Genomic DNA, 10,106 nt, shown 5'->3' with positions numbered 1-10,106 from the left:
CAAAAACTTGGTGCACGAAATTGTGATCATCAATGGCGCCATCAACATGGAACGCTCAATTGCAATCTCAACTCTTTATCAAAAGTTCGCACAACTAACCAGCAAGTGCACTGGGTCGTCCAAGTAATAAACCTTACGCGAGTAAGGGTCGATCCCACAGAGATTGTTGGTATGAAGCAAGCTATGGTCACCTTGTAAATCTTAGTCAGGCAAAATCAAATGATTATGAATGATGAATAAAACAGAAAGATAAAGATAGAGATACTTATGTAATTCATTGGTGGGAATTTCAGATAAGCGTATGAAGATGTTTTGTCCCTTCCGTCTCTCTACTTTCCTACTGTCTTCATCCAATCCTTCTTACTCCTTTCCATGGCAAGCTGTATTTTGGGCATCACCGTTGTCAATGGCTACAGTCCCATCCTCTTAGTGAAAATGTTCAACGTGCTCTGTCACAGCACGGCTATTCATCTGTCGGTTCCCGATCATGTCGGAATAGAATCCAGTGATTCCTTTGCGTCTGTCACTAATGCCCCACAATCGCAAGTTTGAAGCTCGTCAAAGTCATTCAATCCTTGAATCCTACTCAGAATACCACAGACAAGGTTTAGACCTTCCAGATTCTCTTGAATTCCGCCATCAATTCTAGCTTATACCACGAAGATTCCGATTAAGGGATCCAAGAGATATCCACTCAATCTAAAGTAGGACGGAGGTGGTTGTCAGGCACACGTTCATAGGTGAGAATGATTTTGAGTGTCACGGATCATCACATTCATCAAGTTGAGGAACAAGTGATATCTTAGAATAAGAATAAGCCGAATTGAATAGAAGAATAATAGTAATTGATAAGCTGAATTGAATAGAAGAACAATAGTAATTGCATTAATACTCGAGGTACAGCAGAGCTCCACACCTTAATCTATGGTGTGTAGAAACTCCACCGTTGAAAATACATAAGAACAAGGTCTAGGCATGGCCGAATGGCCAGCCTCCCATAATCTAAGAACTAGACATCCAAAGATGATCCTAAGATCTAAATTGATCAAAAGATTTCTGATACAATAGCAAAAGGTTCTATTTGTAGAGAACTAGTAGCTTAAGGTTTACAAAGATGAGTAAATGACATAAAAATCCACTTCCGGGCCCACTTGGTGTGTGCTTGGGCTGAGCATTGAAGCATTTTCGTGTAGAGACTTCTCTTGGAGTTAAATGCCAGCTTTTGTGCCAGTTTGGGCGTTTAACTCCCGTTCTTGTGCCAGTTCCGGCGTTAAACGCCAGAATTCTTGAGCTGATTTGGAACGCCGGTTTGGGCCATCAAATCTCAGATAAAGTATGAACTATTATACATTGCTGGAAAGCCCAAGATGTCTACTTTCCAACGCAATTAAGAGCGCGCCAATTGGGTTTTTGTAGCTCATGAAAATCCACTTCGAGTGTAAGGAGGTCAGAATCCAACAGCATCTGCAGTCCTTTTTAGCCTCTGAATCAGATTTTTGCTCAGGTCCCTCAATTTCAGCCAGAAAATACCTGAAATCACAGAAAAACACACAAACTCATAGTAAAGTCTAGAAAAGTGAATTTTAAATAAAAACTAATAAAAATATAACAAAAACTAACTAAAACATACTAAAAATATACTAAAAACAATGCCAAAAAGCGTATAAATTATCCGCTCATCAATGTTCATCTTGAGCTTCAAGATTGTTCTTGGTGTTCATCTTGACGTTCATAATGTTCTTGCATATATCTTGTGTTTTAATCCAAGAATTATATGTTTCAAATCATTTTGTTGTTTTTCAAAATTGAATAAAGAATTTAGCAAAATGAAGATCTAAGAACATAAAGCAGAGGAATTACAGAGAAAAAGTTGGGCGTTCAAAACGCCAAGTGAGGAAGGAAAACTGGCATTTAAACGCCCAAACCATGCAGCAATTGGGCGTTAAACGCCCAAAACATGCAGCTCCAGGGCGTTTAACGCCAGGATGACAAAAGGAGAGGAATTTTGTTTTCAAATAAAATCTTTTTCAATTCTTCATATTTTTTTAAAAATCAAATCTTTTTCAAATAAAATATTTTCAATCATATCTTTTTCAAAATCATATCTTTTCAAACATATCCTTTTCAAAAATAAAATCTTTTCCTCATATTTTCAAAAATATTGATTAAAAAATTTCAAGTTTGTTACTTTCTTGTTAAGAAAGGTTCAATCTTTAAATTCTAGAATCGTATCTTTTAGTTTCTTGTTAGTCAAGTCATCAACTTCAATTTTCAAAATTAAATCTTTTTAAAATTTCTTTTTCAAATCTTTTTCAAAATAAATTTCAATCATATCTTTTTAATCATATCTTTTTCAAATCATATCTTTCTTCAAAAATTTGATTACAAAAATCTTTTCTAAACTTCCTATCTTTTCAAAATTTGATTTTCAAATCTTTTTCAACTAACTAATTGGTCTTTTGTTTGTTTTGCTATTTCCTATCGTTTTTCAAAACCACAACTAATTTTTCAAAAATTTATTTTAAATTTTATTCTTTTAATTTTCAAAAATTTCTCCCCTCTCTCTTATCTTTTTCCATTTAAACACTAACATTCCTCCTCCATTGTCAATTCGAACTCCATCTCTCTTTGTGTGTTCGAATTCTTCCTTACCTACCTCATCCTTCCATTCTTGTTTTCCTCTGACACCTCAAGGAATCTTTATACTGTGACATAGAGGATTCCATATTTTCTTTGTTTTCTTCTCTTTCATATGAGCAGGAACAAAGATAAAGGCATACTTGTTGAAGCTGATCCTGAACCTAAAAAGACTCTGAAGAGGAAGCTAAAAGTAGCGAAAGCACAAAACTCTGAAGAGGACCTCACTGAAATTTTTGAAAAGGAAGTAGCAAAAGAAACAATTATGGCCGAACCAAACAACAATGCAAGGAAGATGCTTGGTGATTTTACTACACCAACTTCCAACTTCTATGGAAGAAGCATCTCAATCCCTGCCATAGAAGCAAACATTTTTGAGCTAAAGCCTCAATTAGTTTCTCTACTGCAACAGAATTGCAAGTTTCATGGACTTCCATCAGAAGACCCTTATCAGTTCTTAACTGAGTTCTTGTAGATCTGTGATACTGTTAAGACCAATGGAGTTGATCCTGAAGTCTACAAGCTTATGCTTTTCCCTTTTGCTGTAAGAGATAGAGCTAGAACATGGTTAGACTCACAACCTAGAGATAGCCTGCACTCTTAGGATAAGCTGGTCACGGCTTTCTTAGCCAAGTTCTTTCCTCCTCAAAAGCTGAGCAAGCTTAGAATGGATGTTCAGACCTTCAGACAAAAAGATGGTGAGTCCGTATATGAAGCTTGGGAAAGATAGAAGCATCTGACCAAAAAGTGTCCTTCTGACATGCTTTTAGAATGGACCACATTAGTTATATTCTATGATGGTCTGTCTGAATTTTCTAAGATGTCACTGGACCACTCTGCAGGTGGATCCATTCAACTAAAGAAAATGCCTGCAGAAGCTCAGGAACTTATTGTAATGGTTGCAAATAACCAGTTCTTGTATACCTCTGAGGGGAATCCTGTGAGTAATGGGACGCCTCAAAAGAGAAGAGTTCTTGAAATTGATGCTCTGAATGCCATACTGGCTCAGAACAAAATATTGACCCAACAAGTCAATATGATCTCTCAGAGTCTGAATGGATTGCAAAATGAGTCCAACAGTACTAAAGAAGCATCTTCTGAAGAAGAAGCTTATGATCTTGAGAACCCTGCTATGGAAGAGGTGAATTACATGGGTGAAGCCTTTGGCAACACCTATAATCGTTCATGGAAAAATCATTCAAATTTGTCATGGAAGGATCAATAGAAGCAAGGCTTCAATAATAACAATTGTGGAAGAAATAGGTTTAGCAAAAGCAAACCTTTCCCATCATCATCTCAGCAACAGACAGAGCATTCTGAGTAGAATCCTTCTAGCTTAGCAAACATAGTCTTTGATCTATCTAAGGCCACTCTTAGTTTCACGACTAAAACAAGATCCTCCATTAGAAATTTGAAAGCACAAATGAGCCAGCTGAGTAAAAGGGTTACTGAAACTCCTCCTAGCATTTTCCCAAGCAATACAGAAGAGAATCCCAAAGGAGAGTGCATGGCTATTGATATAATCAACATGGCCGAAACCTTAGAGGAGGAGGAGGACATGAATCCTAATGAGGAAGACCTCAGGGGATGTCCAATGGTCAGTACGGAATCCCCTAATGAGGAACCAAAGGAATCTGAGGCTCACACTGCTTTCCTACTGTCTTCATCCAATCCTTCATACTCCTTTCCATGGCAAGCTGTATGTTGGGCATCACCGTTGTCAATGGCTACTTCCAGTCCTCTCAGTGAAAATGGTCCAACTGCGCTATCACCGCACGGCTAATCATCTGTCGTTTCTCGATCATGTTGGAATAGAATCCAGTGATCCTTTTGCGTCTGTCACTATGCCCAACACTCGCGAGTTTGAAGCTCGTCATAGTCATCCCTTCCCAGATCCTACTCGGAATACCATAGACAAGGTTTAGACTTTCCGGATCTCAGGAATGGCCGCCAATAATTCTAGCTTATTCCACGAAGACTCCGATCTTTCGGAATGGAGGCTAAGAGATACACGCACAATCTAAGGTAGAACGGAGGCGGTTGTCAGGCACGCGTTCATAGGTTGAGAATGATGATGAGTGTCACGGATCATCACATTCATCAGGTTGAAGTGCGAGTGAATATCTTAGAACAAGAATAAGCTTGAATTCAATAGAAAATAGTAGTAATTGCATTAATACTCGAGGAACATCAGAGCTCCACACCTTAACTATGGTGTGTAGAAACTCCACCGTTGAAAATACATAAGTGATCTGGAGGTCCAGGCATGGCTGAATGGCCAGCCTCCCCAAATATGAAAATATGATATCCATAATGTCTATATGATCTAAAGATCAAGGATGATCAAAAGATGAAAATACAATAGTAAAAGGTCCTATTTATAATGAAACTAGCTACTAGGGTTTACAGAATTGAATAAATGATGCAGAAATCCACTTCCGGGCCCACTTGGTGTGTGCTTGGGCTGAGCATTGAGCTTCACACGTGTAGAGCTTCTCTTATAGTTAAACACCAGCTTTGGTGCCAGTTTGGGCGTTTAAGTCCAACTTTTATGCCAGTTCTGGCGTTTTGACGCCAGAAAAGGGCAGAGAGATGGCGTTTTGGAGCTATTTTACATCGTCAAAACTCGCGCAAAGTATGGACTATTATATATTTCTGGAAAGCCCTAGATGTCTACGTTCCAACGCAATTGAGAGCACGCCATTTGGAATTCTTTAGCTCCAGAAATTTCTCTTCGAGTGCTTAGAGGTCAGAATCTAACAGCATCTGCAGTCCTTTGTCAGCCTCTGAATCAGATTTTTGCTCAGGTCCCTCAATTTCAGCCAGAAAATACCTGAAATCACAGAAAAGCACACAAACTCATAGTAATGTCCAGAAATGTGAATTTTGCTTAAAAAATAATAAAAACATACTAAAAACTAACTAAATCATACTAAAAACTATATAAAAATAGTGCCAAAAAGCGTATAAATTATCAGCTCATCACACATCCACACGTACGCGTCATGCATGCGTACACGTGGGTCTTCGAAAATCCTTGCCCGGCGTGTAAGTGTTATGTACACGTGCACGTCGTAGCGCTTTCGCGCCTAGAGCGCTCTCCTTGTTTAAATCATGGGCCACGCTTTTAAAAGCGTGGCCTAAGGCTCCAAAGCGTGCTCAAACTTCAATGTGTCCAGAATTCTTCCTTTGAGCTTATTTTGTGCTTTCTGCTTCTTTTCCTTTATCTTTTCACCTATCATCAACCAAACAGGTACATCAAAGCCTTGGCATGATCATCAAATCTTGCATCATTCATATTATCAACTAAATCTTGCAAGGAATTTAATGAAAATGCATAAAATTACCAATGTTTGATTGAATCAAGACAAGCATGAAATTCTCACTCAAACTCTTACTTATTGCCTAAAAATGCATGAAAACCAAGTGAAAACGAATGAAATAGGCTTGTGAAACTATCCTAAGATGACTTGTCTTCACAACACCAAACTTAAATCTTGCTTATCCCCATGCAAGCAGTGAAACAGAACAAGAATGAATGAAGACAGAAAAGAGTATAAGTTTTTATTTGGGAAAACATTAAATTCTAGTTAATGGGGTTTTCATGCATGGTATCCTAGAGATTTTTATTCTGTTGCTGAGACATCAACATTCCTTTGGATCCTTACATGAATTACACAAAAAAATGAGACTTGTTATTGCTTGGTCCTTAGTTTTTTCTTGCTCTCTTTTTTTTTTTATTGAGATTTATTGCTTAGCTGAGGCTTAATGCTATGTGATAAGTGGTGCGGAATTTTTAACCCACACTTACTAACCGGCAAGTGCACCGGGTCGTACCAAGTAATACCTTACGTCAGTAAGGGTCGATCCCACGAGGATTGATGGATCAAGCAACAATAATTGATTGATTGGCTTAGTTAGGCAAGCAAAAATTGGTCTTGAGATGTTTAAAAGGTTTAAGTTTAAATTCAAAATATCAAAAGTATAGACAATAAAAATAAAATATGGATACACAGTTAAGGCTTCAGAGTTATCTATTTTTTCGGATTAACTTTTCTTACTAACTATTTTAATTATGTAGGATTTAATTTATGGCAAACTATATGTGACTAGACCCTAATTCCTTAGACCTTCCTAGTCTCCTCTAAAATTCATCAACTGCCAATTCCTTGGTCAATTAATTCCAAATAGAGGGTAAAAATCAATTTTCAGTTTATATGCCCCAAAAATTCTAATTACCCAAAAATAAGGGGATTATATGTGAGGTATCCCATTAAATCCAAATAATTAAAATTTAGGAGAATATGTTTTCAAGATGTTTTTCAAGTAAAGAGCTTTTCCAAGTTTTACAAGAACTCAAATAGGAAGAGGGTCATACTTCCGTTCCACCCAAATTCATAAGATAAAGAACGAAAACAATTCTTAAATATAAATCCAAAACATAAATTAAAATAGAAAAAGTAATAAAATCAATCCATACAAGTAGACAGAGCAACTAACCTTAACAATGGAGGATTAGTTGCTCATGGAATGTAGAATGTAAATTTGTATAGAATTCCCTAATGGAATCCCTCTAATGTAATCTAATGTCCCTAATAGAGGAGAAGTCTCCCCTTTTTATAACTAATCCTAATTAATTTAAAATCTAATATTTTAAATTAAGATAACATCTTTTCCTAAAAAATAAGATTTGAATTTAAATTCGAATTAATTAACAGATTTTCAGTTGATGGGTGGGGACCACTTGTTTTGTCCATTCTGCAGCTTCTAATCTGTGTTTTCTGGGCTGGAGAGTGGGTCAAAACAGCCCAGAAATTCGTAACCAGCGTTTTCTGAATTATTGCAGATCGCGCATGTGACGCGTCCGCGTCGTCCACGTGCTCGCGTCATTTGTGCAGATTCCAGTCCATGCGTGTGCGTCAGTCACGCGCATGCATCGCCATGGATACCTCCAATTCATGCGCACGCGTTAGGCACGCGTGCGGTCGCTCCTTGCAGGCATCTCCTTTGATTCTCATACTGCAGAAACTCCATCAAATTCCGCCGAATGCTACCTAAAATAAACAAAATTACAAAAGACTCAAAGTAGCATCCATAGTGGCTAAAATTTAATTAATTCTTAATTAAACTCAACAAATTAGATGCAAATTCACTAGGAAAAGATAGACAAGATGCTCACGCATCAATAAGGTAGCTTTTTAGAGTAAGCCTTCAGCCAGCATTCTCGCCCCAGTTGGTTCAAGATGCTAGGTGTTGAAACACTCCTATGGGCTTACTTACTCAAGCCTCTCCTTAGCACACACACATTACAGGCATTTGGCTTGTTTTGTTCTTTGGAAATTGATGCCCAGCACCTCTTTGGGTCACTAAATGCTTTGTCTCAATGTACCTCTTGATGGTGGACTTTCGGTTGGCAATCCCGGGTTAGTTCTTTATTCCTTTTTTGTTTCTTTCTCTTGCATTTTCTTTCTTTTATTTTGGACCTCTTTCATTTGTCAAGTCTCATGAAATGTAACTCATGTTCATATCACAAAGTCATGCCAACATTCAGCTTTATTTATAAATCAACTAATGAACCTGCACAGACCACCACACAACCTTATTCTGTTTCATATCATACCAGACTTTTACTCTTTCTCTATTTCACAGTTATTTTTCTTTTATTCAAGCATGAGGAACAAAGTATATAATTCAAGTAAGATGAAAGTGAATCAAGCACTTAGATTATCAAGCTATAACCGCATGAAAACAAACAGACAGTAAATAAATATAATAGGACACTAATCAACAGGGGACATTTGCACTTTCAATTAACATATTTGAACTAAAGCCAGTCAGAGAACAATACAACCTCTTGGAGTCCATTTGTTTCCTCTATGTCATCATCATTGTTGGGTTCCGTGTCCTTCTTTTGTCCATCCACCTAATGATGTATCTTTCCCTCCAAGAGATTCAACAACTTTCTACAAGAGATATTGAAAGTTGCTTGTTCCCTAAGCACTTGAGAAACAGTTAGCATGAATGTATGCTTGTGATTCTCTGAGCCTAAGTTGGTGTGGGAACACCAAACTTAGTTTCTTGCCTACTTCTATATGCAGCAGAATAAATACATGCATGAAACATCAAGTACTTTTTTATTAGGAAAGTAAACTATGAACTAGAAAACAACTATAGACTAGAAAACAGATATAAACTAGAAAACAAACTAAAAATAGAAACATAAAAATTATTAAGTAGTTTCTCTGATTGTTTGGAGCCGATATTAGTCATGATGAGGGTACAATGTGTCCTTAATGAAATTTTTGTGGAACACCAAACTTAGCATCCAACATTCATCCCTTAATTATTTTGGTGTGCAACACCAAACTTAGCTCTTTGCAATACGGAGAAATCTACTTAACTCCTTTATTGAAATAACTGAGAAAGGAAAAACTACTGACTTGTAGCTGATGAATTTCTTCCTCTTCTTCCAGTTTGTTAAGAGGAATGACCTCAATGGTAAAGCGGAGCCAGTCAGTGCCCCCTTTCTTGGCCTCTTCCCAGCAAGCTTCCTTTTGTTAATTACTTGATTGAGCTTTCTTGCTGGTGGTCTAGCGGTTGGATTGCTTGTGGTTGACCTCTTCTTCTTTCTTGATATGTTCAATGGCAGCTTGGTCACAATCCTCTCTTTGGTGTTGTTGTTGGTTGCCTTCACTTCTTTGATTCCAATACATGGTTGTTGTGTGATTATTGGAGTTTTATCTTCATTAAGATCCTTTTGAATTGATGGTTCAATAAGCCATTCATCTATGTAATTCTCTGCTTCACTTGAGTTTGGCCTTCTTTGATTGTCTTCCTCACGTTCTTGTTCCTCCACTTCCTTCTTTGCACTCAACATCTGGTTTAATAGCACTTTTATGGAGGAGGTTTGTTGATCTTCCCAAGATTTTTTTATCTCCTCTTCATATCTTCCAATCATGGATTCAAGTGCTGAGAAGTTTTGGTTCAGGAAAATTTGTGAGGGTTGTGAGTTTTCATGTTCCTTTGTCATCTCAAGTAGCTTCTGTGAGTATGCATTCTCAGGCTCAAATGCCTCCACAACCTCCTTCTCCATTAAAATTTCACTCGATATATGGACCTCTTCTTCCTCTTTTTCACTCACAATTTGTTCTTCACCCCTACCACTTGGCAATCCTGAATGTGTCCTCCTTTGCTCTAAATGCCCCTCTATCTTCCCAAAGAGGAATTCTTGCTCTGTCCAGAATTATTTTTGTTCTTTCAAGAGTTGTTCTTGTCTTTACAATAATTTTCTGGACTTTTGAAGGGGATCTTCAACTGCTGGCTCAAGAGATGAAGGCTAAGAGTGATTTTGTGGACATGGATATGTTATGGTGAAGTTGTTTTGAGGGATATGGAAGGAGCATTGTGTTGAGGTGTATTCAAGTGATGGAAAATTCTGACATGAGAAATCAGGAGGTGGTGTTTTACTT

Source organism: Arachis duranensis, chromosome 4, assembly GCF_000817695.3.
Source record: "Arachis duranensis cultivar V14167 chromosome 4, aradu.V14167.gnm2.J7QH, whole genome shotgun sequence".
Classification (NCBI taxonomy): domain Eukaryota; kingdom Viridiplantae; phylum Streptophyta; class Magnoliopsida; order Fabales; family Fabaceae; genus Arachis; species Arachis duranensis.
The sequence above is the reverse complement of the archived record's forward strand: the minus strand, read 5'-3'. Positions refer to the sequence as shown.